We start from the raw sequence: 27,645 nt of genomic DNA, 5'->3' as shown, positions 1-27,645 counted from the left end.
CCGCACACTCCCCACAAGGTCACCGCTGCCGCCCCTCTGCGCTCTGCCGCCCCGAGGCCGGGCCTCGGTGGCCTTGTGGGAAATCCGGGCCTGCCTATATGTGTCAGATCCTTGGAACCTCCCTAGCCAGTCTAAGCTATACTGCAGTAATGTTAAAGCTGTTAAAATGATTGGCGCTATATAAATCCTGTACAATAAAAATCTTAAAGTGTGGAGGAGACAAAATCTGGAGCAGATTTGCACTGCAACCAATCAGCTTCTCTGTCTCATTTTCAAATCTTACCTGAGCAAACTGAAGAGAGGTGCTGATTGGTTGCCATGGGCAACTGCTCCAGATTCTCTATGCTCCTGTTTTGATAAATTCCCCCCAAAATGTTTTTAACCTACTTTAAATGCCGATTAAATCACTTGCTATGGATGCAGCTCATTGATGTTTAAACATTTTAGTTTCCTGCAGAATCAGCTGGTCCCCTGAGCAATGGTCCTGATATGCTGTTTTAGGGTGGCTCCATAGGACCCTTTCCCTTTCAGGGTCCTATGGAGCCAACCTTCTGTGTGCTAATAAGCTGTGTGTGTCTCCACAACACTGGTACACAAGGCAAGCCACTCCCCTGCTCTCTGCGCCCTGACCCTCCTCTCTTCTTCCCTCTCAAAGCTAGTAGATGGGAAGCTGCTGGAGACTGCTCTGTCCCTTGTGATCTTGTACTGGACAGGAAGTTCAGGGAAGTGGAGCTGAGAGAGTTGGAGCCAGCTGTTTGGAAACAGGATGACTGTAAGTCCTTTGGGGAAAAATGTGTTGCTGTATTAGTTTGATCTGGATTCATTATTGGAAAAAAAAAGGTTTGAGAGTTTAACACTACTTTAAAACTCTTTTTAACATATATATCCCAAAACAATGAAATATTATATGTTAATGCAAGCCAAATGCATAGCATTTTTTTCTCTTGTGCGATGTGGCAATGTAATGGAAATGCACAATATTGTGCAGCAGCAATGCACTGCGGCACTAAAAATGGTCATGTGTGTTGTTTTAAATGTTATGGTGCGTTGGCATCACAATCACATTGAATGGACTGCTATAATGCAATGCAATGGATTGCAGAAGTGTGAATCAGCGCTCAGTAATTTCAACTACTGTCAACTAGCTTTTGACTGCAGAAACAGTTGAACAGCTCAAGAAAAACTACCAGCATCCCTGTCATCTAAATAAAATATATATAAATACATAAACTGCTGGTGGTAGGTTGCATGACTCTGTTTGATCAAGTGACAATACACTAGATTATAGCACTATGCACATATCAGTACTATGTATCTATATACCCATGACTCGTGCATGAATGTGCATGTGTGCACGTGTACATTTTTCAATGTGCAATCCCGTAACAAAAAAGCCTCCGGTGTCTATCTAAGGAAGTATCTGCTATGCATTTTTAGAGATCTTCTATTCCAGTCTGATCAATTACATATAAAACAAAAAGCCCTTTCTCTTCTACTTCTCTGTTCTCTCATCTTCTCAAGGGGTCCAATTAAGCAGCATTTTTAACCTGGGGCATCTCTGTTTGATTAGATCCCTGCGGACACAAGTGATGAAGGCTTTTCTTATATAAATGTGTATATACACTTATCTCTGTTTGTTTTCTTTTGAAGTCTGTGCTTTTGCAATTTCAGGGCCTTTTTTTTTACAGGCAAAGCTTTGAAATTTCAGCTGCTGCCTTTTTTCCTACCAGCCAATCACAATGATGAGCAACCTCACTGGCCAGTAGGAATGTGTAGTAGGCAGGAAGAGGTAATGAAGCTTTGGCATGATCAGGGGGTGCCAGAACTGAGCCTGCCAGAATTTCCTGGCATTTGGTTGTAGCAACAAAGGTACAAAGACTGCTGCAGGTATGTTCAGGCACCTCTATAAACTCCTGACAATGGGTTTGATTTACTAACCTTATAAACACGCCACAAACAAGTATACACCTCTGTAGTGTGTTCCCTCCCAGCATGATCTATTGGTGGAATCTAGACACCTTTGTAGTGTGTACACACCCAGCAGGTGTGTTGTGCAAAGCCCTGCATGAATTGCCAGGTGATGTTGTGTAAATTAGCTCTACATTGTGTTGCTTGCGTTGATGAATGCAGGAATGTAAATGCATGAGCTAACCATTTTTGTCTAAACTGTGAAGCAGCATTATATATGCATCATGTGCATGATTTTTCCATATATGGCATTAGCGGAAATATGCTTTTAGAGACTTTTTGGTTGATAAATACGTTTTGCTGTGTAAAAATCACACACACCTGGTGCGTGCGTGTGTTTAGGTTAGTAAATCACCCCTAATGTCTCTTACAAAAAAGCTCCATAGAGTTTACTGTTTGAGCTTCTTCATACTTAAGGATAATGTGAGCTGCACTGTGGGCAAGGGGAAGTTTCAGTCATGTTAGTCATGTTAAGACAGAGAAACCTACATATTTGTGCCTGTGTGAAAAACAGATTGGGGTGAAAAAACCCCCCAGTATATTTATTTTTGAAAGGACAAAATTTGGCACAGTTTTTTGTGACATGACACTTTTAGTAGCACTTTATTTATAAAAACAGATAGATGGATATAGCACCCCCAAAAGCTAACCCTAAACTACACTAAACTTTGACTCGACCCCTAAACCTAGACTTTCAATTAAACTTACATAGTATTTGAGGTTGAATAAAGACATTAGTCCATCAAGTCCAACCTATTAGGATCTCATTCTAGGAGTACCCGTACCCCTGTATATTACGGTCCCTTAAGAAATCGTCCAAAAGTTTCTTGAACAATTCCACATTATTTGCTGAAATCACCGCCTGTGGCAGTGAGTTCCAGACCCTAACTGATCTTACTGTGAAGAACCCCCTTCGCCCCTTGTGCTGGAATTTTTTTTCCATCAATTTTAGGTGATGGCCTCTAGTTTTTGTAACGGAGTTAATTTTAAACAGTTTATCGCTAATGTTGCTACCACCATTAAACATTTTGTACATGGAAATCATATCCCCCCTTAATCTCCTCACCTCTAATGTGAACATGTTTAAATTTAGTAGCCTCGTCTCGTAGCTCTGGTCCTCCATACCCCTAATTAGTTTGGTTGCCCTTCGCTGGACTTTTTCCAACTCAAGGACATCTTTTCTTAGTACTGGTGACCAGAACTGGACCGCGTACTCCAGATGAGGTCGAACCAATGATCTATAAAGTGGCAAAATTATAGACTTGTCCCTGCAATACATCCCCTTTTTAATACAGGACAAGACCCTGCTAGCTTTGTTTACAGCAGCCTGGCACTGCAAACTAGCTTACTCCTAAACCCAACTTCCAGCTCTAAACCTAAGCCTTATTATTACCAATTGTACCATCACATCAAAACCTATTAACAATTGTAATATTATGCTAATGTCCATTTTGAAATGTACAACTGTGTCAATACAAATTGTCAATTGTACTAGAATTCTAATTTCCATTCTCATTGGATACTGTTATCGAAATCAAACTGAAAACTGCTCTAAAATACACTCGAAAAATTCCTTCTGAGAGGCAAAAAAATAAATGTTATAAAAAGAATCACAATAAAGAAAAGAATATGAACTTGGGAAATAATTTGGCAACAGATCCTTCTTTTAGCAACCTGTTGAATGTATTAAAACCATATTTTAGACCTTTTCAGGAAAAATTACATTGACAAACATTGGAGGCGAAGTAACGAATGTGAAATGATAAATTGAAATGCAATAAATCAATGAAGAGCCTTGGACGACAGAAGGATACACTGGAGGCCTATTACACAAGCACAATATGGGGTTGCTCCTAAAATAATCAATTCCGTGTGACTATTGTTCATCACACTTGGAAAAGGTCTGGCTGCTTCAAGTGAAAGCAGTGGGAATAATTAGTGTTTCTTATTATGAATAATTAGATCATACAGCTCAAAGGCTGTCACATTTCATGCTCTTCTTTAATATTGGCTAAATATTTACTGTTACAGAAGACCTTAATATATGTAAGGTTCATAATTCTATTTTAAAAATAAATGTGTTGATTCCATCATGGAAAGAAAATCAATTTTTACTGGTTGAACAGAATGTTATGTTGCCCTAGCAACTTCTCAGATACTGTAAAATGTTGTTCAGTATTGAATCCTCTGTGAAAATAGAAAGGGACATCTGAGAGTGTTAGGTAATAAAGGGTAATGCATACAATCTAATTTTAAAAAGAAGTGAGATAATGGGAGATCTAACATAGGGTCACAGAGTAGCATCACAGGAACAAAGGTACTGAAGGTTCAGTTGTGAACTTTTTTTTTTTTTTGCTCCATTGGCACCATTCCTTAATTTCTTACAGAGCTTCAGAAGTACATTGGCCTGCAATCAAACAGGCACTAGACACATAAGACCATCCAGTTCTTCTCTTGTTGGGGTGGCATTTGGAACACCAGCAGAAGCAATATAATTCCAGCCACAACCCAAATGCATCATACAATGTAGATTCTCCAAATAAAGCCCAACTGAACACTATCAAGATTACTCACAAAAGGGTGAAGAGTTTGGAGAAGGCCCAGAAAAGTGAACAATCTAGGACAACATAGCTGAACTGGAAAGTGAGCTGAATTGGAGGATTTTTCCAAATCAGCTATGTTGTCCTAGATTGTTCACTCTTCCGGCCTTCTCCAAACTCTTCACCCATTTGCGAATAACCCCATATGTTAAAAATAGTTTAAAAAAATACCAAGTGGATTAAAACATAAAGCGTTCAATGTCTTTCTGTTTGTTTCCTTTAGAAAGCAGCCACATCCTGAGTATAAAACTCTGTCCACTGCCAGCATATTCTAGAGCAGTGGTTCTCAACCTGGGGGTCGGGACCCCCTTGGGGGTCGAATTACGATTTGCCAGGGGTCGCCTAGCGGCTTCCGGCCACCCAGGAGAGAAGCACTTTCTCTGCTCTTTTTTTTCTGACAGGGTTAAAAGTAAACCTGCCGCTCCGTGTGCACAGTGAGAGGGGATAGCAGTCTTCCCCTCTCACCTGTCACAGAAGTTCCAGCATAGTGCTGTGCTAGAACTCCTGTATTGGAGGTGACGGGGTCAATAAAGAGAACCTGTCACCTCCAATTGCTATTACGCAGGGGCTTGTTACCTCTGTGTGATAGCAATGAAGTTAAGTGGAAAAAAATAGATAAGAAAATTATTAAAGAAATAGAAATAAAAGAATTAAAAAAATAAAAAAGCGATTCAAAAGAAATAAGAAACAAATTATTAAAAAATAAGAAAATTATACAAAATAAACAATAATAAGGTGAGAGTCCTCCTCAGCCCTCTCCTAGCGCAGCAGTGTCAGTTCTCCCGGCACGCCACTGCAGCAGCCGCGTCATCCCTAAATTTTACCATTGGGGGTCACCAAAACTTGGCAAATGTTACCAAGGGGTCCTGGCCCTATAAAGGTTGAGAACCACTGTTCTAGAGAATAACCCTTGGTATCTGTGTGGAAGAAATCATCTCTCTGTGGAGGTCTGAAACCCCCCCCCTGACCCCCGATAAATTAGCGCTAATACACACCCTGTATCTGCATGAGTTTTGCTTACTGAAGAGCTAGAGGTATAACTCAACAGGGGGTGTGTCAGACCTCTGCAAAGAGACCACTACTTCCATACAAAAAGCAAAAGTCGTTCCAGCATGCTGGCAAGGTAGAGGCTCTTCTACTCAGATTGTGGCTACTTTCTAAAGAAAAGGAAGACTTTGCAAACCATTTTCTTTGATGTATCTACAATGTATTTAGTTGATTTAAACTGATAGTTCATGGGATGTAACTGGGAGTATCTTCCACCTTGAACACACACTAAATCCTTACTGCTGCTTCAAAAGAAACGTTATATTGATCTAATTTGACATTACCCTAACACATCAACAGGTAAGTCTTGAAAAAACACAAGGTCATAAATACTAAACAATAGGCAGATCAACATTGCCTGCACCCACAGTTCCCCCCCACCTGTTGTATGTCCCTCAGTGTCCTCATGTCTAATACACTGTATTAGATATGATGACACATGGATCCTTAGACTGCCAAAGCGGAGGGGTTGAGAGGCTGGGGGAATGGTCTAACAGCCAGGTGGGGCTGAAGTTTGGGTGAGTATATCTTTTTTTTTTAACATCCTGGACCAAAATGGGCATCTAACCCTTGCAGTGTTGGGGTAGCCCCAGTGCAAGGGTTACGTTTTATTCAGCTCTTTTTTAATGAGAGAGACAGTCTAAAGGAAAGAGGTAACTGCTGTGCTCTGTCTTTGAAAGACCAAGTACTCTGCAACACCTGCATCTCAGGTACACCCAATATATAAAAGTTTATATGTAAATTAAAATAAAATAACAAAAAGATCCTCATATCACAATTTTCAAAACCTAGTTTCTGCTGGGCTTCTGCTGTTTGGTAATGCATCCATGTTATGTTGTATGTTAATGTTATTGCGTAAAGCAGGCCATTCATTATGTTTAAACTATCAACACATGGCATTGGCCATAATATAGGAAATGATCTGACATCCTGCAAACCACAAGTGAGTTGTGGTGGGCTGCAGTGTGGGCCCATTACCTACTACTGTAACAGTGCGCTGGGGTGTCATTCAAAATTAATGGCACCATAACACCACACCATATGTTTTTTTTCTGCACCTTACTGTAAGGCATAAATGTGAATGGGCCCTCAAAGCTATTGACCTGGAACAAGTACACAGATCAGATGTTCTGACTTTCCTCTGAGTTCACAATCTGCATGTCTGTTTCATGCCAGTGTGAGACTGATATGAAATGTTTTTAGTGCTATATAAATGAATAAGATAAATAAATGTAAGGGATATCTGATACATATGAATTTTATCTTGTTTCTCAAAGTGTGCCTTTGAGTGAGTGATTTTTATACTTGCATTACATAAAAGACAAACAATGTGATGTACCTGCAGTACAGGTGCTTCCTGACCTGCTAGTCCTCATATTGTATGTATTTTCACCGTGGCCAACCCACGATTATAAATTGTTGCCTTATGGGCTAGAAGTCCTGTATCTACCTTACAGGAACAGAATAAATTGTCCTGAATGTGACATTCCATAATTGTCTTAGGTCAAACTATTTCTTTACAAGTAAATCTAAATTTATGATTAAAACCAATATATTTACTATTTTTTTGCAAGATAAATTATTTTCATAATTTAAGCATGGTTTGATTCTAATGAGAATTTCTGGTTCATCTCGTGTGAAACTGTAAGACTGCTGAGTTGGTCAAGAGCACTGTCAAGCAGGGAATTGAGATAGATGACCTCAATACGTATTTTTTTCGTATCACTCCTATGCTACTTAGTTTTTTAATAACTCTGAGGAACGAATAAACAAAATTGCTTGTTAAAATACAGAGCAAAGTGCAATCTAAAAATGTAACAAAGAGACACTGTTGAAACGTTTTGCTGTAATTGGTGTGCACTTAGTCACTGCTTAAGATAAATTGCGGGAGCCTAATGTTAGATGTAGTTTGTGTAGTAATACTCTTAAAGGGTAAATACACACAAAACAACTGTATTTTATAGGGATGTAACAATATTGTTACTAATATTGGTATCGGTGCCCATTCCGGGTATTTGGGAGAGTACTCCTACTTGCCGAAATACTCCCGATCCTTATACCGATACCGGAACTTCCGGTAATAGGAAGCTGGGTGGCGAGTCATTACACATAGCCCAGCTTCCTGATTGGCTTGGAAGTTGGCCCCATGCTCCCTCGTCACTTGTTGACAAGAGAGCATGGAGCCGGCTTTCCCGGCCAATCAGGAATCCGGGCGGCGTGTAATGACTCCCCACCCGGCTTCCTGATTGGTCGGGAAGCTGGCCAATCAAGAAGCCGGGCGGTGAGTTATTTTCCCCCCCCCCCAAGCTTTCTGATTGGCCATTGTGATGAGAGAGCATGGAGCCGGCTTCCCAGCTAATCAGGAAGCCGGGTGGCGAGTCATTACACGCCGCCTGGCTTCCTTAATGGGACTTCTGGTGTCGGCATGCCGTATTGGTGAGGTACCAAAAAAAATATCGGTACTCCTACTCGATATTGAAAAACCGGTATCGGTGCATCCCTAGTATTTTAATTTTGGGTGGACACCGATGGGTTAAATCACCAAACTGTTTATTTTAGGGTAAGGGCAATACTCTTTGCACCAAAAACTAAGAGCACCGATCTCCCAACACTGAAAGCTAACATACTGCTTCCTGAGCCACCCCAAGCAACAGCTTGTTGCAATTTGATCTAGTTTTGTTTTATTCTAGAACGTGAAAAGAAAAATAATTAGCAACAACGCTCCTGCTAACAGATTAACTGGATTAAACTGATACTCTTGAGTAAAGACTTACTGTATAGGTAAATGTACTCTATATTGTTTTTATGTTATTTATGATGTTTTCTCTTGGGAGTTCACAAGTTAGGACTGTCAATGAAACCTGACCTAACTACAAAGACTGAAACTTATAGGGCTTAGCAAATCTAATACTGGGCCATATGTCAGCTTTGTGAAGATATACAGCCTTTCCTAATTCTTGTGTGCAGAATCTCAGACTCCATACTGTTCACCTCTGTTTAACATTTACACTCTGGAACACTGTAAAGCAGCGTCTTGTAATGGAAATATTTAAAAGTGCTTAAACACATCATGTTTTGTGTGAAATGTAATTTTGTGGCCAAAAAAAGTGTGTTTATAGATTCATAATGTAAGAATGTTAGGTTCTCTTAATAGTTATTTTGGCAGTTTAATTCTTGGACCGGAATTTTTACTCTTATTCAAAACAATTTGACTAATATTTTGCCATTCTTTTGCAGATGTTTTTTTACTACACTTGCACACACTAAAAGAACCTGATGTAAACGTTAGGTTTTTAAATGTTATTTGTTTATTATTTGAGGGTCACTCTGAAATTTTTGAGATATGAAAAAACCTAGTTAGTGTATGAATTATTTGCTGCGCATGCGTTCAAATTCAACAACTTATAAACATGTGCACAGCAGTTAAGGTTTGCAGAATTGGAATGTTTCTTCTTTGAGAGAAAATGTTTAGTGCATAAGGTTTTATTAAATATTGTTATAAGTCCTTAGTTCAGTAAAACTGAACCTCTTAAAGTGATACTACACTCAGTAGTTAAACCTTAAAGATACATTCAAGTACCTTACCTATTGACAAAAAGTTGCTTATTTGTGCATCACTCGGCGGTAGATCATCAAATCATCTCTGAATTGGTGCTGAAACTGGAGGATGGCTACTTTTGTTCCTCATGGTCCCTGTGTGTGTTGTAAAGTAGCCACCACTCCAAGCTCACTACAATCTCATGTTTAGTCTACTAATTTGTTTTGAGATTGTAGTCCATCACGGGAGAGAGCTTTGAGCAGTGGCTACTTTACGACACACAGGGACCATGGGGAACAAGAGTAGCCACCCTCCAGAAGGAAGGACAGCGTCAGCATGAATTCAGAGATGATCTGAGGATCTTAAGTTGAGTTACGCACATATATACTACATGTTTGTAGTGTATATATATATATATATATATATATATACTGGAAATATTAGTATAGAATTCAGGAGCCAGGCTGTCCAATCAGGGAGCCAGCACTATTGACAACAAGTAGAAAAAACCTCCAAAATTAGGTGATATATGTATATATATTTATAATCTATAATTAGTGTCCATGCCCATTCTTTCCTCACTGCATTTTGTGTTATGTTACAGTGTCTTGTTCTCCTTGTTCATCACCCTTTCTGTGCCAAGAGAAAACAGAACAGACTCATACATCAGATACATGTTTTGTAAAGTAACAGACAGATCTACAAAGGAGTAACCAGAAACCTCACAGCCTTCTAGAGTATGAGGAAACAGGAGTTACCAATAAATCAGGATAATTAATCTTGCAATAAAAATAATTGTTTACTGTTAAAATAAATGTATCATGCATTCCTCAGCAGACAATAAATTATGGACTTTCTCATTAGCACATGAATTGATTTCCTCTAATTTCTGAGAAGCACACAAGCATGGGACTCGATTAGGTTTAAAATGAACCATCCCTTTTACCAATCTATATATGCAAAGGTGGCCATTGTGCTTTATTTGTGTTGTCTGATCTGCTTGGGTAAGGTAAAAGAAACAGAAGTTCCAGATTCTGCAGTAACAAGAGAAACATACAGATACTTGTTGTAAAGTATTTTGTGTGTATTTTTCAGAAAACACACTAAATGTACATTCCATTCAGTATAATAATGAAGCATTTCACACAAATAGTGATCACAATCCCCTTCCTTTCTCCCTTGCATTTAATGGTAATTCTGGCATTGTAAAATCAGGTTTGCTGTTAATTTAATGTTCTGAGACCTCCTATTCCCATTCCAAGCCTGGAAACAGAGTTGGCAATGTGAAGCCTGATTTTTCTTTAGACAAATGCCCACAAATCTACATACAGTACTAATTATTTTATAGGCAGATTGTCATAATAGCACTAAACTGCCCAAAGTGGTAATATGGCTTCAGTTTTTACAATGATATTAGCAGTTTAGAAAAAATATTACAAATTGGAGGGAACATTTAAGAATAATGGCACTCATTGCTGAGCTACTAAAATGCTAGTTGCCTCACTGTTTTTGGATTTAATTATTTCAGAGTCATAGTGAAGCCAGGGCTCATTATCTGCAAACTTGGTCAATACTAGGTCAATAACCCAAAAAGTACAGAAGTCAATGGATAGGTATGACAGCCAGGAATCTAGTTTTTTCAGGTCAGCAATGGCAGTCTCCATTTCCATTACTGACTGATGTAGGGAAAAGACTGCCACCCAATACACTCTCAAACATATGCCATATACATATAATTTCATTTAAAAAAATGTATGACTTGATACTTAAAATATATTACAATATTCTTCAGTTTTCATACAGAATATATATGTTTAAACAACTATCACCCTTCTGTAGTTCTGCTGGTAAGGGAATCTCATGCACACTCTATTGCAATTAAAATATAGGGGACGCATATATGTTAATATTAATTTCCATCATACATTTTTACAGTGCAGGAACATTTCCATTTTACAACTGAATGTCTTTCATCAAACAGATCAATCAAGAATTATTTACACTTCTTGTTAGCTTCAATGCAGTGTCCTTGAAGCACTATCTGCAGGGAGATGTAGTTCTGGGGTTGTAAAGCCCTGAATAACCGAAAAGAGACTGCAACCTTACCCAGATGCACTCTCAAAGCCTTGCTCACTCTAACAGGAAAAGATCATGGGAAAATTATATCAAACTCAAATTAGAGTAAATTTTACATCCTTTTTGAATAAAATATAGTGGTGATGCTTCTTGTATGGCATCAGTAGTTAACCAAGTGTTTTTATATGTTGCTCTTTAAGTATTGAAAGACAAACTCCTAACTAAATAAGACGCAACTATCCCAAAATATTGTAGTCTGATAACTGTAGATAGTTATTATATCTAACGGCAGCATTCTGTATGTTTATTCCGTTTCATTTTTTACATTTCTTTATTGTATTTTTTACATATTTACAGTGAATGCAGACCAAGCTGTTTAGCAAAAGTGACAATGACAAGGGTTGGTGATTGGAGTGATTGCCAACAGAGCCCACTAAACTTTCTCTCTAGGGTAGGAAAGCTCTTGATACAGTTCAATTATACACATCTTTGATCATTTGGAGTTAAAACTATTAGAACCCATGGTCCACCATTACTGCATTCTCCTGGAGGTGGGTATGTTACATAGTACAAAATAACTGGCAAGAGGCTGCAGTCCTCCCCAGCAGTATTGAAACATTTGAAAAGCACCTCAGTTATGGTGGACTAAATTGATTCTCTGATTTTAGCATATTGATATTGTTTCAAGGATAGCATTGGCAGTTCACTGAATGCATTCACTTTTTCACTAAAGTGTCCTTTGATATAAATTGACCTTATTATTTGCACTCATAGTAAACTGAAAATCTCATTACATTCTTTGAACCTACCTATGTAAATAGATTCAATGTTCTCTGTGAAATCACTGCAGAATTGTGTTAACAATAAATAAAACATTTAAAAAAAATGTAATCCCATTTTTATTAAGAAAAAGAACCCAGCATGCTATGTCATCTTTTAAATGAGGCAAATTATGTACGTTTATTCATTTTTTACATTTATGTTAGTCTAAACTAACATAAATCAAATATATAATGCATATCAAAGCAAACATTTTATATGTTTATTTTCTAGGTCATTAAATTCCCAGGCAGAATTTACAGGGGAGACCTTATTTACAACATTTCATTTTAGCTGGGAAAATGCCACGCATTTAAAGCCCAATTAAACTTTCCAACTCAATGAGCTAAATACATTCCAGATGCATCACAACAAAAGGTGCTTGAAGTCTTACAGTTTGTTTTCTCTGAAAAATCAGCCACAGCCAAAGAAGATAGAAAAGCCTGTCCCCTGCCAGCAGCTGCAGAGTGGGACTCTTGATAAGTGAAGAGAAGCAGTGATCTTTTTGCAGAGGTTGGATAAACCCAGATTTCGTCAATCAGCGGGGAGCATGAACTTTGCTGATTGCAGAGCTATAGGTCTGACTCAGTAGGGGATGTGATGGACCTCTGCAATGAGACCACTGCTTTCACACAGAAAGCTGGAGTCCCACTCTGCAGCTGCTGTCAGGGGACAGGCAGCTTTCTTCTTAGGCTGTGGCTGCTGTAGCAAAAAATAAACTGTAGGGCATTAAACACCTTTTGTTTTGATACACCTTGATTGCTATTAGCTGATTTAAACTAAAGGTTCAATCAGGCTTTAAATTTAGGTAAAAGATAAAAACATTCATGTCTGAGTCAAACTTAATTTGACCTTTATTTGACCATATCATCCATATGCCAACTTAATTCAGTTTGTGCCCAGAACGTGTCTCTCTGAAAACCATTTGGTGGAGGTAGATACAGACATATTTGTTGCATCCTATACAACATCATTGCTTTACATACCAATGTACATCTGAAAGATAAATTTTAAGGTGTCATTTATTATCAACTCCTTTTAGATAACAGATTTATGTCTGACAGGTGAACTTTAAAGTTATTCTGTGTAGCTATTCTTAGCATGTATTTGAAAACTATTTGTTGTATTTGAATGTATTTAAAATGTATTTAATGTAGTGAAAAAACTTTCTTGTATATGTGAATAGGTGGTGACAGATTGTTTTGTAATAATAATGCTCCATAAATATAAATAAATAAATAAACACTTTGCCTGACAAAGGGGTCCTGTGAGGCCCCGAAATGTTGCATTCACATGTCATGCTAAAGAAATACGAATAAAAAGGACATTCCGAAACAGAATGGTGAGCGGACAACATATCTAGAAGATTGTATATTGTGGTGCCATCCACCAGTTGTTCCAGCACTCGTTGGATTTTAGGGTACATTGGTACGGTGTGCATGGGGTATATTACAAAGACATAAATATAAATAGGACACACTTCTCTGTCAGACAATGCATTCACCATTGCGGTAAGCTTTAATCCACCAGATCTAAGCTATATTTTTATTCCAAAGAAAGATCTTGCTCAGTGATAATCTGATCAATTTTTATTTTTAGTATTACTATACAGGACTTATATAGCGCCAACAGTTTGCGCAGCACTTTACAACCTATGGGGAGACAGTACACTTACAATACAACACCACACAAAAGGGTTAAAGGACCCTGCTCGTGAGAGTTTACAATCTAAAAGGAGATCAGTCAAGTTTTACTTTTAATTCTGCAGGAAAATAAAACATGGGATTTGCAAGGGGGGTTACTGTGGGAAGCAACTTTACTTTTGTTCCTGCTTTCTTTTGTCCAGATTAACAATATTATATATGAGCGTGTTTGTGTATTTATGATATATAATATACACCCTTATTCCAAAAATATTACCGAATTCAGTAGCTAAGCTGTAGCAGCTGCATACCCTAATGAACGTGTTGTCAAATACATGTTCTAGAACTCCTGGGAGTTCAGAATAAAATACAATAGGTACTAATCAGACAGGAGAAAGCTGAAATCAATTTCATTTATTGAAATCGATGTGGAAGTGACATCCCTTACCACATAAGGTGAAAGATAAAAATAACAAAGCCAGGTGACCAATGTCTGACCATTTGAATATTGAAGTTGGTTATTGATTATGTTGAAAGCATCCAAGGTTAAGTGACATTTTAATACAATTATCTTGGTGTTATTATGTGACCGTGGGTGATTTGGAATTAAAATACCTTTTTAAAGAACAAAACAGCGAAAGGCAAAATAAACTGGTAATGTGTTTATTCTTTAAATGTCATATTTGAATATAGATTAAATAAATACATGAAAATATGTTTTACATTTAGGATTACTTAGTGAATAAAAACATATGTAGTTTTAAAATGTATCTCATTTCAAAAACAAAAATGTCAGATATTACAGATATTTAGGCCTCATACACACTAGCAGGCTGCATTTAAGCCCAACAGAAGATATCTGGTAAGTATAAACAATTTTATTATGTTGAACGCCTAGGTGTTCATTCAGTCATAGAAAAGCATTACATGAATCCAGGTGCGTTTAGAAATGGGCTCCAGCAAAACAAATGACAAACGCACTCAACAATTCGTCACCAGCCATACAGTAAGGGGCACACGAAATGGGCTTTGAACAGTAAAACAGTAGAAAGGTATCATGGCACACTCACAAACCAGCATGTAAAACAACTTGTCTCACCACTAAGGTTAATAACAGAGGTTTGGATTCACATCTTCTGCAGAAAATGTGAAAGCCGCACAGCCGCGCCAAGGCACCTCTTATAGTGCGTTCCTAACTCTAAACTATGAGAGTCTCCATCTTGGAGCACATGGGGCAGAAGATTTCAAATTGGGTGCAGGTTTGTCAGGAGGGAGCCCAACCTCCTTAAAGGCACAGGGACACACAAGGGATCCCGCACATCCCAATGGCAGCTGAGAACCCCCATGCGTCACTGCACCAAATTGGTCAAGCAAAACAAATGACAAACGCACTCAACAATTCGTCACCAGCCATACAGTAAGGTGCACACGAAATGGGCTTTGAACAGTAAAACAGTAGAAAGGTATCATGGCACACTCACAAACCAGCATGTAAAACAACTTGTCTCACCACTGAGGTTAATAACAGAGGTTTGGATACACGTCTTCTGCAGAAAATGTGAAAGCCACACCTCTTATAGTGCGGTCCTAACTCTAAACTATGAGAGTCTCCATCTTGGAGCTCCAAACATACCTAAACTCAGCGTTTTGGTACATAGTGTACATGAGACATTATGTTCACACACTTTCCGTCCCTCTGTGGCTATGCCCACTCCACCACTGTATATTTGGTGAGAGCCATGGTTGTCACACAGGCTTGGCTACAAATATGTCTGCCTCTTTTCATCTCTTTTACATAGGGGGTGATGTATCTGTAAAAAAGAAGTCAAGGCAACTGGACTTGCTGTATTTCCCTTGAAGACATTTCACTCGTCATCCGACCAGCTTTCTCAATTCAGAATGACATGTACAAAAATGATCTGGGAATAAATATGGTGAATGTTGCTCCAATCCACATAATATGGTAATCACAATCAGGTGTTGATTTCATTTGCATAATTGGAGCCAGGAGGTGTTATTAGCCTGCTCAGAGAGAGGTGTTAAAACAGCATTGTATGTGGCAGACAATAGATGTCTCACCTCCCCCCATTACATAAATGGCCTCTTTCTGTAAAATGCCTAATGGGATTTGTAGTTTCACCACAGCTGGAGGGCCGTACTTTGGATACCCCTGCTTTAGACATTAAAGAGGTTCGGGAAATGGTAGTATATGAGACCAAGCTTGACTTCGACAGACACATGTGAAATTTGTATATAAATTAACCTGCCTAGTCTTGGGTTTGCTAATTGTTTGTTGTTTGGTTGTCAGTGAAGGTAACTTGTACTTATACATTTTGCCACCATGTGCTCGGTTATGAATGCATTTTTGCAAATATAGTGCATGCTCACTGCCCAAAAAAGCTGGCCTCAGCACCGTAGAACCTTTCCTTCAACAACTGTCTGGGTTTGAGAGCTTATTTGTAATTTAGTGAAATTGCACATATAAGGGAGGACATTTTTCTTACAGTTGAATTATATTGAAGGTATGGATGGCAGTAGGTATCTTGATTTGATTTCTATTCATATTTTACTCAAGTTGCAGAGTAATAATTAGTGTTCTCAATGTCACGTGTATTTTAAAACCACCTACATACTTGTTCAATGAAATAGGTTTATTAATAACTCAGTCGGCCAATTGGCTATGGACTTTAATCTTCCACTTTAATGTCAAATGAAGCACTATGCTAATAGCAAAATTAAATACTTTTTCAGTCTTAATGCAATAGAAGCAATGATCTACTGAGCATTTTCTAGTCAAGGTAGTCGAGACGTAAAATATTGCTCTTGGGTTCTTAATGTTGCATAGCCATAGTCTGATCTCTCTTTAACAGCAAATAATTGCACGTGAAATCAATGGTTTTCCAATTAGAATGTAAAACAGAAGGATTTCATGAATAAATGGCATTTCCCTAGTAAAGGAGGGTTAACATTTCTGAAAAACACTAATTTCAACTCTGGAGCTGGAATTGATTTATGAATCATCTGCTCTGGATTTAGGTGCCTCATTTCAATGGTTGAAGCTTAAAACATTAGTGTTATGTTTTATTTAACTGATATATGAACCTGAATTTGTCAGAATGGTTTTATTGTTGCCTGTATCCCACTACAAAAGAATCAATAAGAAAAAAGTGGAGGTAATTGAAAAGGTTTGCATTAGGTCCACTACTCCCAATTAAAGCGGACCTTTACACTCAAAAATCAAATTCTACCAATGCATCTCTCTATATATGATAATTAATAATAACATAGACATGTCAGGTGTAAAATGCTGTGATTTTTAAATACTTACACTTGCAGAGCATTCGCTTCCTGCTGTAAAAGGGCAAAACTACTTCAGTTTGGCAAAGCAATGCACACTGGGATTGCTTTGCCATCAGCAGAGCATTGCTGGGAAATCTCATCTGTAATCTCATGAGATCTCAGGGAAAGGCATTTTCCTTCCTTGAGATGATGTACGTGGAAATTCAGGAACTAATAGGAGAGCTAATAATCTGCCTTTAGTAAACATGGCCATTTTCAGAAGACTGTGGAGACTGGGGAAGAAAAGAGAAATAAGGTATGCAAAGAATACAAAGTCTGCAATTATCTAGAAGTTTGTGTTTGTAGATTGTCATTACTAAACATTTCTAAAGGTGCCTTTGTTAATATTTTAAAGATATGGGTAAAGGTCCGATTTAATGCTCAGCTGCAGTCCTGAAATATGTTTTTTTTGTGTGCTATTATGGCCCCAACCAGCCGCTGCTTTCCCAACACTTTTGCTTCTTCTAAGCAGAAAAGGGTGGCATATGTGTAAAGCAGGAGCACTGATTGGCTGGTCAGGACAGCCACACAAGAGTCTTCTCTGGGTAACAAAGATAATAGCATGCACAACTTTGGTGTCAACTGTTAGGCAGCACATTTCATTTCAGATTTGCTGAAAAGCTAATTTATTTCAATTTTTAAAATGCAATGTAATGTTAGGTAGTCATAATATGCCAAACTATTTTCTAAGGCAAGGAGAACACACAAAAGAAGAACAGCTCCTCCATGGCTCAGGGAAGGAATGAGCCTGGTGTTTGCCTCTGGGAGCACATCCTTGCTCCAATATGAGCCCATACAAACAGAAGAAAAGCTAGGTACACACCGGATCCCACTGGAATAGTTTAATGAAGCTTGTACTACATCACTGGTGTCCCGTCAAAGGCTGCCCCCCTCCCCCCAGACACGTTTCACCCAATCATAGGCTTAGTCGTAGAGATATGACTAAGCTTGTGTTTGTGTAAAAAGATGTCAGAGGGGCCAACCTTGGGCAGGACACCAGGTATGTGGTACAAACGTCAATAAACTATTCCAGCAGAATTCGGTGTGCACCCAGCTTTTCTTCTATTTGTATGAAATTATTCTTAACCAATTATAGAAAAAAAATTAATTCTCTTTTGGACAAAAATGGTTAAAGTGTATTGCCACTTTCACAGCCAAATTAGGATAACACCTATTTCATCTTTGTTACATGTTCCCATTCACATAGCATAAACTGAAAAAATGTTTAAAGCTTCTTGCTTTAAAAGTTTAAAGGAGAACTATGGGGTATGTGTTTTTCCCCATAGTTCTCCTAAGGGTCACAGGAGGACATATACTAACCTCCTCCCTGACCCAAAGCTCAGTATATCGCGAGCTACAGCTTGCGGTTTATTGAGACCGTCGAAGCCGGGACAGATCCCGACATTACTGTCGAGATCCACCCAGCTGCGTGAGTGACAGCTGGCTCTTCCTATCTAGAGGCAGAGCCAGCTGAACCCGCCCCCTCCCCCGTCCGTTCTGCCAGTCAGTGCTGGAGGATCGGAGAGGGGAGGGGGGAATCCCTGCGGGGAGCCGTTATTGACAGTCACTGCTCTCTGCAGGGAGATGATCGAGAAGTGAGCGAGCGACGGTATGTGTTCGCTCACTTCCTGATCTATTGAGCCGACGTGTGACAATCACACGTCGCCTCGAACTATGAGGATGAGTGAAAACCACTCACCTCATAGTTCTCCCTTAAATTGCTTTTACTTGGGTTAGGGTGTCTTGGCTTCTTAAGGGTTAAGGAATTTCTTAAGGAAATTTCTACATGCGCCTCCTTCTTTGAAGAAGAATTTGTTTTTTCTTATCTTTTGTTATGCTATGTGAATGGGAACACATAACAAACATATTAAGGGGTTTTCTCAAATTTGATTTCAAAAGTGGAACCATATGAAATCAAGCTGACCATCATAAACACTCTCGCTGGTGTATTATTGTTTGTTCCAACTGTAACTGCTGAAAGTGAGTTTTCACCACATTCAATAAGCTCTGATAACATTCCCTTGCACAGTAAACAGTCTATTTTTCTTTAGTAAACCCTTATGTGCAGTGACTAGCGTTTTTCCCCACTGGATCAACACCTTTCACCACAAGCCCATTATTGCCTGTCAGCTCCTGCCCAGCAAGAAGCCCAGTTTGTGGGATTGCCTATTGTGTACCTGGAGCCGAGCTGTGACCACACCCTCGTGGTCAGACAACACAGATAACACAGAACCTATATAACTTGCTTTGTCCCCTTTGCTGTGACCACAGCTCCTTAAAGTATGCTGCACAATAATTGAGATAACACAGAGCTCGCTTAGCTGCTTTTCTCCTCTCTGCTGTAAGTGCTCCTGCCTCCTATACTTCAGTCAGTGTGCATGTGTTTCAGGCAGTCTCACTGACACGCTCCCTCATTCTGCATTTTTAGTGATGGCGATTGTGACGACACAGACTCTTGTCCAATCAGAGAATGCCTAGTATTCATTGAGAAAAATACTAGGTGTCCTCTGGATGACCATCGAGCAAGTGATCGCTGTATTTAAACAGCACAGGGTAAGCCACTCAAAACATCAGCTGCTCCTGGACCTGAAGGACACTGTAATACACTAGCTGGAGCTACAACAGTATATTACATGATCCCCGTGGCCCTGCCAGGGATCATTTATATATATACTTACATTGTGCCAAGTCAGACCAATGTAAGTATAAACACACTTCTAAAGTTGGAGTTCAGCTTTAAACTCTAGTAATACCCCTAAAATGTAACTAAGAACTATAAACTAACTATACGAAGAACAGAATCCATTCCAGCTGCCATTTCTGCCCCTTTGCAGAACTCCATTTACCATCTCTGAAAACTGCAGGCACAAAATGAGCAGCTATCTGCAGTATTTTCAGTGCACTTTAAGTGTCCTCTAAGGATGCGCTTTATAAAGGCATTGGCTGCCTTTTATACCAAAAATACACAGGTTACTGTACACTGAGTTGCTGTACTTTGATTTCATTTGCAATGAGAGTTTTATTCAATTCACTTGAAGGGCAAAATGGAATACAGCCATAATGCAGTATACAGAACTTTTTCACAGTGCACTTTGATTCAAATAAAATGGTGTAAATTTGTCTTTCTGCAAACAATGGGTTTGTATTACTAAAAGAATGGATAATGTTCAGTTAGTTTAGTGAATAAAATGAAGCTGCTTTTGCTTCAAACATCCAAGAAGGTTCAGGCAAAATCCATTTTTTAAATTAATTCCATTGCACATAATTGGGCAGTCACAATAAGCATAACTTCACATTATTTGTCAAGCCATTCACTTTTGAATGGCTTGACAAAGTGAACATACTTTATACCTTTTGTAAATCAACCCCTATGTATTTTAGTCTTGTCCATTTTTTTCGCATTTGAAAATGCAGGTAAAGGCATTGCAAGGTGTTCGGTGTAAAGAAGGCCTACTTGGTTACTTCATACCGGACAGCACCCTCACATTGTTGTGAAATGGTACAATGTCACACTCTCCTGAGAACCATTGATCAGAATTTTGAGGTATGCACAAACTCATTAACCTCCAATTGTTCTAATCCTAGTGTGAATGAGGCCTAAAGCTCTCTTGGTAAGTGCTTCACTTGTGTGTACTCTATAACTGAGCCACCATACGTAAAATGTAATGAATACCGACCCATTTTCAGGGACCATTTCCATGTGCCAAGTAAAATCTTCTAAAACTCTCCAAAGTACTAACAGGCATTATTAAAAAAGAGCATATCCATAATTTCCACCATGTAAAGTGTTATGTTTTCTTAAAACTGTCTTTTCACCTCATTATAGCCCTTCAAATGGGAGAGTGATGTCATGCTTGACCCAGCACGAGCATAAATGATACTGAATGTTTCCCTCTTAAGTTCCTGGCTCATGCAGTGAAAAGGAGCTTAATATAAAATTCATGTCCTGATGACAGATTTAGAACTTGTTATGGGGTGTTACAGACTGCAACTGTGCTCTGCAGGCACGCAGGACACATACCCCTCTCTTGTACGCTAAAGCCAGTGATGACATAGCCGCTCGCTGGAGTTATATGTACGTTACATATTACCTTTGTCTGTCTACAAAATTAGTCAAGAGGGAAGCCGTAAATCTGACAAAGAGTTTTACTGAGTGAATAAGCCTAATATTAATCAGTGACTCTAGGCCTGACCACTAATTTCTAATCATACTGTATTTCTTGTGCTCCTGGGGAGTGAAGCATGTAGACACGGCTGTTGCACTTAACTAGTAAAATGTGCCCTTTACACTTACAGCACTTAAATTCTGAGAGAAAAATAATATATATATCATCCATATAGCGCTAAACTGTAAATCTCCAGGCAGGAAGGTAACAAAATTTCAGATAGACACACACCTTTTTCTTTTGGCTTTTTCCAAGCAATTAAGTAAACAGCATTCAGAAATTGCCTCTCGGGCAATAAACCATGACAACAGATAATGCTATGGGGAACCAGATTTATTTCATAGGAAGCCACTTGCATGCTTCATATGTGATTGTGTAGACTGAATAATAGAAAAAAAGTTTTACAAAATATAAGTTGCTGGAAAAAGGTTTAAATGAGTGATATGTACAAGTCCAAACAATAAGTTAAAAAGCCAATCTAAAACAAATATACTTATTTGTAAATAGATTCCATGTGGTTCATTCACCCAGTAGCTCCCCTTACATATAAGGACTGCAGAGAGGGGGATTTAATAGCTCAGCTTACCTGCTGAATTTATTATAAGAGGTTCTCAATCCCCCTGTTGGATTTTTAATTTTTCATTGACATTTTGGCAGAGAAAGGAACTCTGCAGAGGAAATCACTCCGCTTTAAGAGATGCAAGAAGAATTTTCCTTTTGTTTACTACCAGACACCTCAACACAGATCTTAACCCCTGCCTTCATCTTAAAGACAAGGCCCATCCCGTGGAGGGGCACAGGAAGTAAACAATGCTCTAGACCCCTAACAACTGGACAGTTAGAAGATCCATTTCTGCTTTATAAAGGTACATGTGTATTTAATATTTGGCAGGATATTGGCTGCCTATTACAGACTTACTTTTTTTTTGTTAAAACTGCAGTAAACCTTAGACAAGTGTAGAATTTGCTCTTTAGGCCAATAGGCTGGGTTGGGGAAAGAGTTCAATGGGACTTTCTTTGATGGGTAGTGTTTCTCTTTTTTAAAACACTGTAGAGCAGTGTCTTCACTTCCTTTTTAGAAAACACAACAGGAAGTGAGAAGAAATCTCTTCAAAGTGTCAAACAATCTTCTCTTTGACAATTGACCAGAATAAATCTGTTTTGAAAGCTTTTCGTGGCTCTGGTGACAACTGTACAATTTTATCTTTCCAACTCTTCCTATCTGTTGGTCGGTGACAATGGTCACAAAGCCAAATAGAGAGGGTGAATCTCCACTTGAGGACACAGTCGACAATAAAAATAAAAAACCTGAAAGTTCCAACTATTATATCCAACCCAAAAAAAAAAGATTTGGGCCAGAGATATACTTTAGCTCGCTCAACTTGTATTATTTAATTGAAGAATATGAAGTGCTAAATGTCGGGGACCTCTGATATAGGCGATTCCCTAAAAAACAGTGACACATTTAGAAAAATCCTGCTGAAGGAACTGCTAAGTCATTCATTGTTATCTTACATGTTGGAATACTGACTGTAATACTTTTTGCTGCTATATTCCTTTATGGCTTTTTATACCTTAAAATAATGTGGCATAATCTTTACTATAAAATATGACAAATACATGCACATAGAAATTTAGATATATAACATTATAGTGCTCGGATAAAAGGTTTATGGTATTAAAACTAGTGTCTGTTAAATTACTCTTTTTATTGACAGCACTGAGCAGTACATTATTTTCTTTCCTGGCACTGTGAGACAGTGAATATAAAATTCTAATGGGGATTTTTTTTTTCATCTTTTACCAAACATGTTCAGTATGTCTGATAAATTCCCTCTAAACTCTCTAATTTTTTCCTTTCAAAGTGATACAAAATACATTTTCAAGGCAAGCTGCCATGTTAAATGTCTTAAAAGAAATCTAATGTACCTCTTTTTTAATAATAAATGCACCTAAAAAGTTGGATTTCTCCTGCGCCCTGCCAGACAATGCCGGTCATGGTTGGAGGGACGGAGTTTACATTATTTACCTAAGCTTCTGCAGATTGAAAAATGTGCTGTCAATCTAAAGGGCTGTGGGTGGAGTTAAGCATGGCTATTTACTGGTAGCGCTATCAACAATGCAAGCATCTAAGCAGCTACAGCAGCAGGAAGGGTGACAACAGTGCAGTGATTTCACTGAAAAAAGAAGACTGTTGTCACCCTACTGGTTCTACATTAACTTAAAGTTTATGTATAGCTAATCTTTTTTTTATTTTGGAAAGAATGGGAAAAGGTTTAAACACATACCGTATTTGCCCCATTTGAGAGCTTTACTATAACTTCCTGTGTCAGAGATGCAACAGGGAGTGAGAAAAATCTCTTTCCCTCTTAGACAGTTGTCCCTGGAACAGTTGTCCCCACTGGTAGACTTACCTTTAGTGCTTGTTCAGACAACTGACAACTCAAAGGTGAATCTCCGTAGTGGGGACAGAGACAGCAATACCAACTTTTTAGGGGTTCTAATCCTTCGCTATTGTATTCAAAACTTGTCAAAAAACGTTTTGAATACAACTAAACTTTAACTATTGCCATTATACTAATTCTATGGAGGTATGACAAAATACATAACTTATTTAAAGACATGCAGGGTTGCATGCAAGGTTCTGTAGCCACCAAAGCACATGCTATGCCTGTCAACTGGGCAGCTGACTTAGTTCGCTATCAGAATGGGGTGCTATGTGGGGGTACTGCCAGGGGTTTTCCATGGGTATCAGTAGGTTGAATTTCCCACCACCTCCTTATATGTCCTTTATGGCATCAGCAAGATCTGTGTTTCCACCTCTGCCCACTTGCTATAGATTCTCACTCACCACTGTATTTGTTTATCTCTATCTTGACTTCATATTGGCTGCAGCATTGCAGAAGATTAGAAACTATTACAGGGAGATCATAGCAAAAGTTATAGAAATGCGCCCAACTAAAATTGGAAATGTCTCCGCCCTGTACAGACTTTTCTGGCTGCTTCCTCCTTCCTATCCTTAAAGATTCACTTTATATAGTGTTTTTTAGCCTGGCTGAAGTTTTCCTTTAACTGAAACCTGTCCTCCTTACAATTTTGGCTATCTGTGGCATCAATACTTTGTTTCACTGACCTGAAACAGGCATATGGATTGAGGAATGAAGACAGGGTCAGCAGGATATTCAGAATGACAGGTTAGCAATAACAGCCTCCTTATGTTCTCTGTACAGGTTCCTTTTAATTCTGTTGACAGGTTCTTGAAAGGATCCTTGATAATTTATGGTAGAATCACTCTATACAGTGTTCATTAGGAATAAAATACATATGCTTTTCTATACCACCCTCTGAGATTTTTATATGGGACCAGTACGGTGTATATGTAAATGTTTTCCTCTCCGGCTACATTAATGTGTAAATACGCTCTCCCCTGTTTTCATATGCAGATATTTACATCGGTTGACAACAAATGACTTCCCTTGTTTTTCCCTAATACTCCCTGTGATGCACATTATTATGGTAATTTAAAATGGAATCTATGGTGAAAAGGAGAATTTGATAAATGCATAGCATCTCGCCGCTTGCAGCCCTTGTAAATTCAGTACCTGAGGGTGAGCCGGATTAGACTCCTTATTCAACAATCATTTCAGAAATATATCACTCAAACACTCTGCTTCTTTCATTACTTCCTTGCCTAAAGGATCCTAGCATCTCATCAAATGCAATAATTTACTTTTTAAAAAGTATACTATGTTGGCAATTTAATGTAATTCAATCTGTTTTGTGCTTGGTCAAAAACCTGACATTTCAAAGTAATTATATTTTTATTACATGGGACTTAAGCACTGATTACTTAAATATGTTAAGGCAATGCTTGTCCATATATTTTGGGTGCTAGGGGGAGGGGGGTCACCTGTAATTTTAAGTATATTTCTGTTTTTTTGTTTGCTTTGAACAGTAGGTTTTGCTATTTTCTGCGATCCTGCTGGATAGTGTCATGGTACTTCAGCTGGTACTTATAGTACAGCTTCTGTCCGCATCACTGCATGGGCTGCTGCGCACATGCATGCGTGTATTCTGTGATGTGGTTCAGTATTGCATATAGAAATCTGCATGCGCAAAAATGATGCGCATGTGCACGCGTAACACCATGTACACGCCATAGTTGTTCTTGGCGCCAGGTGGCTTATTTAAGGAGGTCTACTGCATCTGCACACTGCTAACAGATCTTCAGCTGTACTCTGCATGTCTTAATTATGTTCCTAAAATATCTGTTTGACCCGGCTTGATTCCCAACCATTCTTCTGTCTCCTGATTTGGTGCCACTCTGCTCGCAAGTGTATGATCTGGCTGCTTCTGACTTTGCTTTGCCTCCTGATTTGGTACTACGCCACCCGCAAGTTACCGAAATGGCCTGTCCCTGACTTCGCTTCCACTCCTCACATCAGTGCTGTCTGATCTGCTAGCAACCACCAACTACCTCTAGTACCCATTCATCTGCACCATCATCATGTGTCAACCTCCGCATCAGCCACAGGCACTTGTGCCCCTCTCAGTCTGTCCAACTGCTGTTTCATCTCCAGTGGGGCTCAGACGAGAGCTGCAAGAGGAGGCCTTCCTCGTCACTTCAGGCTCACAGCAAGGTATGTGACAAATAGTTTCCCCTTCAGTTTCTGTCCTGGTGACAATGTTGTTACTGTGGCAGGAAATTAAGAGAACTTTCCTCAATAAAGCCAAAGACAGAATTAAAACCTGGCCAGAGTGCTAATGCACTTTTACAGTATTGCACTTTACTTCTCTGGCTGCACTTTCATCCCTACTTGTGGCTTACTTATATTTTACATTTTCTATCACCCCTCCAAGACTGAACTGAAGGTTTTTTGGGGATATTATAATCACACAAAACAGTAGGATATTCTTTGTGAAATTCTTTACTGAGCAACTTTAGCTGGCAATCCAAATTCAGTTGGCATAGAGTTATTATTATTATTATTCCCACATAAAGTTTCATCTAGTGTGGCATACTAATACATCATTCTGCATCACTGTAGGCTTCGTTCTCAAACATGACTCACCCACCATTGCTACTTGTCCTGCCCCAGAGGGCTACAACTTGGGGATTAAGAATCTGCTGCAGCATCATTGGAATGGGAGGTCAGTGACAGTGACTACCAACTTTGCCTTTCAACGTGAATTTTACACAGGACGTGTTGTCATTGGGACCAATTTCCAGTCACTTCTGATGAGAATGGTTTAGTAGGAGCTCATATCCAAACCTATAGCTTAACACTATCCATCAGCTTCAAAAACTTGTAGTGCTGTATCTTCCCCATAGGAACCTAAAGCATGTATGATCGAATTAGGACAATAGCTGAATCTTCTCTGTTCAAATTCTCTTGCATATTAACATGTGGGCTTCTGTGATCTGCAGAAAAACATTCAATTTAGGAATCCAAGCTATCATGATCAATAAATGACAAATCTCGATGCATCTACCCAGAAGAATGAAACATTTTCCAGATTAGGTTGGCTTTCAAACCAATCCACTCATCACTATCCTCTAATACTGTGCAGGGTATGCTAAAGGTCCTCATAATATCCAACTATATCTCTATGTTTACTACTAATATTCTTTTGTTATCCAGGAACCTGCAATCAATCAATCTAATGTAAAAGCCGCCACACATGGGTAGAGATTACAGCACAATACGGTGCTATCATACAATAGTTGCTCAGTGTATGATGCGTAAATCACCATATTGGCAGACTGCACAAGACTTGTGTTGCTAGCAATGAGGTAAATGGAATTTTTCATCCAATATTCTACTCTGCTGATAAAGCAGAGATAAATAGAGGTGACCTGGTCCTCTGCAATACTACTTCATAGACTTTATTATCAGACATGCTATAAATATTGGATATGTATTTCAGGTAAAGTGAAGTTTGTTCAAAGATGTGGTGATTTCCCAATACCAAAAAAGAAAATATTTAATTTGCTAATGCAGTTTGTATTATAAACTGCCATTTTTATTTTTTTATTAATAAAATATGTTCTCAAATATGTATCCTCTTTTGTCTCTAAGTGCTCCTGAGCTCTTCTGGAAGGACTGCCTTCCTATTTTTCCTATGTTTCAGTACAGCTATTTGTTGTCTCCAAAAGGGGCACATGTGTCAGGTTGACAGTACAGTAGAACAGTCTGGAGACCATGTAACAATATTTATAACACTTGTGTCCTATACTGATGCAGGCAGGAGGAACCACAGCACACAGAGAGGGACATGCTAACATACCCGCAAGTGTCAAATAGCAGCAGCTCCTGGGGCTCTTGAAGAAATTGAAGATTTAAAGCTGAACTTATGAGTTCTTGCCATAATGTGCAAGTATGCACAGCATACTTGCACATTATGGTGCGCTTTATCCCCTACTGTGCTGTATTCCCGAGATGACAAGT

Source organism: Nanorana parkeri, unplaced genomic scaffold (assembly GCF_000935625.1).
Source record: "Nanorana parkeri isolate BGI_ZX_2015 unplaced genomic scaffold, ASM93562v1 scaffold319, whole genome shotgun sequence".
NCBI classification, from domain to species: Eukaryota; Metazoa; Chordata; class Amphibia; order Anura; family Dicroglossidae; genus Nanorana; species Nanorana parkeri.
Note: the sequence above shows the minus strand (reverse complement) of the source record.